This window comes from Hypanus sabinus, unplaced genomic scaffold (assembly GCF_030144855.1).
Source record: "Hypanus sabinus isolate sHypSab1 unplaced genomic scaffold, sHypSab1.hap1 scaffold_307, whole genome shotgun sequence".
NCBI classification, from domain to species: domain Eukaryota; kingdom Metazoa; phylum Chordata; class Chondrichthyes; order Myliobatiformes; family Dasyatidae; genus Hypanus; species Hypanus sabinus.
Genome location: NW_026781221.1, coordinates 23,764 through 27,373, shown reverse-complemented (window position 1 = coordinate 27,373; position 3,610 = coordinate 23,764).

The following is a 3,610-nucleotide window of genomic DNA, read 5'->3' as shown; positions in this document are numbered from 1 at the left end:
TGTAGAGGAATAATCACTCTGTGTCTAACCCCGGGAGAGTTTGATGGGGCCGTGTGGAGGGAGATTCACTCTGTGTCTATCCCCGGGAGTGTGTCATGGGCGGTGTAGAGGAATAATCACTCTGTGTCTGACACCGGGAGTTTGTGACGGGACGGTGTGGAGGGAGATTCACTCTGTGTCTGACACCGGGAGTGTTTGATGGGACCGTGTAGAGGAATAATCATTCTGTCTGACCCCGGGAGTTTGTGTTGGGACGGTGTGGACGGAGATTCACTCTGTGTCTGACACCGGGAGTGTTTCATGGGACCGTGTAGAGGAGTAATCACTCTGTGTCTGACCCCGGGAGAGTTTGATGGGGTCGTGTAGAGGAATAATCACTCTGTGTCTGACCACGGGAGTGTTTGATGAGACCGTGTAGAGGAGTAATCACTCTGTGTCTGACCCCGGGAGAGTTTGATGGGGCCGTGTAGAGGAATAATCACTCTGTGTCTGACCACGGGAGTGTTTGATTGGACCGTGTAGAGGAATAATCACTCTGTGTCTGACCCCGGGAGAGTGTGATGTGATGGCGTGGAGGGAGATTCACTCTGTGTCTGACCCCGGGAGTGTTTGATGGGACCGTGTAGAGGAATAATCACTCTGTGTCTGACCACGGGAGACTGTGATGGGACGGTGTGGAAGGAGATTCACACTGTGTCTGACACCGGGAGTGTTTGATGTTTACGTGTAGAGGAGTAATCACTCTGTGTCTGACACCGGGAGTGTGTGATGGTACCGTGTTGAGGAATAATCACTCTGTGTCTGACCCCGGAAGAGTTTGATGTGACCGTGTAGAGGAATAACGACTCTGTGTCTGACCCCGGGAGTGTTTGCTTGGACCGTCTAGAGGAATAATCTCTCTGTGTCTGACTCCGGGACTGTTTGATGGTACCGTGTAGAGGAATAATCTCTCTGTGTCTGACCCCGGGAGTGTGTGATGGGACGGTGAGTATTGAAATTCACTCTGTGTCTGACCCCGGGAGTGTTTGATGGGACCGTGTAGAGGAATAATCACTCTGTGTCTGACCACCGGAGTGTGTGATGGGACGGTGTTGAGGGAGATTCACTCTGTGTCTGACCCCGGGAGAGTGTGATGGGCGGTGTAGAGGAATAATCACTCTGTGGCTGACCCCGGAAGAGTTTGATTGGACCGTGTAGAGGAATAATCACTATGTGTCTGACCCCGGGACTGTAAGATGGGACGGTATGGATATAAATTCACTCTGTGTCTGACCCCGGGAGTGTTTGATGGGACGGTGTGGAGGGAGATTCAGTCTGTGTCTGACCCCGGGAGTGTGTGATGGGACGATTTGCAGGGAGATACAATCTGCGTCTGACCCCGGGAGTGTGTGATGGGCGGTGTAGAGGGACATTCACTCTGTGACTGATCCCGGGAGTGTGAGATGGGACCGTGTAGAGCAATAATCACTCTGTGTCTGACACCGGGAGTGTTTGATTGGACAGTGTAGAGGAATAATCACTCTGTGTCTGACCCCGGGAGTGTGTGATGGGACGGTGTGGAGGGAGATTCACTCTGTGTCTGACCGCGGCAGTGTTTGATAGGACCGTGTTGAGTAATAATCCCTCTGTGTATGACCCTGGGAGTGTGTGATGGGACCGTGTGGAGGGAGATTCACTCTGTGTCTGACCCCGGGAGTGTTTGCTGGGACCGTGTAGAGGAATAATCACTCTGTCTGACCCCGGGAGTGTGTGTTGGGACGGTGCGGACGGAGATTCACTCTGTGTCTGACCCCGGCAGTGTTTCATGGGACCGTGTAGAGGAATAATCACTCTGTGTCTGACCCCGGGAGAGTTTGATGGGGCCGTGTAGAGGAATAATCACTCTGTGTCTGACCACCGGAGTGTGTGATGGGACGGTGTGGAGGGAGATTCACTCTGTGTCTGACCCCGGGAGAGTGTGATGGGCGGTGTAGAGGAATAATCACTCTGTGGCTGACCCCGGGAGAGTTTGATTGGACCGTGTAGAGGAATAATCACTATGTGTCTGACCCCGGGACTGTAAGATGGGACGGTATGGATATAAATTCACTCAGTGGCTGACCCCGGGAGAGTTTGATTGGACCGTGTAGAGGAATAATCACTATGTGTCTGACCCCGGGACTGTAAGATGGGACGGTATGGATATAAATTCACTCTGTGTCTGACATCGGGAGTGTTTGATGGGACGGTGTGGAGGGAGATTCAGTCTGTGTCTGACCCCGGGAGTGTTTGCTGGGACCGTGTAGAGGAATAATCACTCTGTCTGACCCCGGGAGTGTGTGTTGGGACGGTGCGGACGGAGATTCACTCTGTGTCTCACCCCGGCAGTGTTTCATGGGACCGTCTAGAGGAATAATCACTCTGTGTCTGACCCCGGGAGAGTTTGATGGGGCCGTGTAGAGGAATAATAACTCTGTGTGTGACCACGGGAGTGTTTGATTGGACCGTGTAGAGGAATAATCACTCTGTGTCTGACCCCGGGAGAGTGTGATGGGACGGTGTGAAGGGAGATTCACTCTGTGTCTTACCCCCGGAGTGTTTGATGGGACCGTGTAATGGAACATTCACTCTGTGACTGATCCCGGGAGTGTGAGATGGGACCGTGTAGAGCAATAATCACTCTGTGTCTGACCCCGGGAGTGTTTGATGGGACAGTGTAGAGGAATAATCACTCTGTGTCTGACCGCGGCAGTGTTTGATGGGACCGTGTTGAGGAATAATCCCTCTGTGTATGACCCAGGAAGTGTGTGATGGGCGGTGTAGTGGAATAATCACTCTGTGTCTGACACCGGGAGTTTGTGACGGGACGGTGTGGAGGGAGATTCACTCTGTGTCTGACCCCGGGAGTGTTTGATGGGACCGCGTAGAGGAATAATCACTCTGTGTCTGACCACTGGAGTGTGTGATGGGACGGTGTGGAGGGAGATTCACTCTGTGTCTGACCCCGGGAGAGTGTGATGGGCGGTGTAGAGGAATAATCACTCTGTGGCTGACCCCGGGAGAGTTTGATTGGACCGTGTAGAGGAATAATCACTCTGTGTCTGACACCGGAATTTTGCGACGGAACGGTGTGGAGGGAGATTCACTCTGTGTCTGACACCGGGAGTGTTTGGTGGGACTGTGCGGACGGAGATTCACTCTGTGTCTGACCCCGGGAGTGTTTCATGGGACCGTGTAGAGGAATAATCACTCTGTGTCTGACCCCGGGAGAGTTTGATGGGGCCGTGTAGAGGAATAATCACTCTGTGTCTGACCACGGGAGTGTTTGATGGGACCGTGTAGAGGAATAATCACTCTGTGTCTGACCCCGGGACTGTGTGATGGGACCGTGTGGAGGGAGATTCACTCTGTGTCTGACCGCGGCAGTGTTTGATGGGACCGTGTTGAGCAATAATCCCTCTGTGTATGACCCTGGGAGTGTGTGATGGGACCGTGTGGAGGGAGATTCACTCTGTGTCTGACCCCGGGAGTGTGTGATGGGCGGTGTAGAGGAATAATCACTCTGTCTGACCCCGGGAGATTGTGATGGGACGGTGTGGAATGAGATTCACACTGTGTCTGACACCGGGAG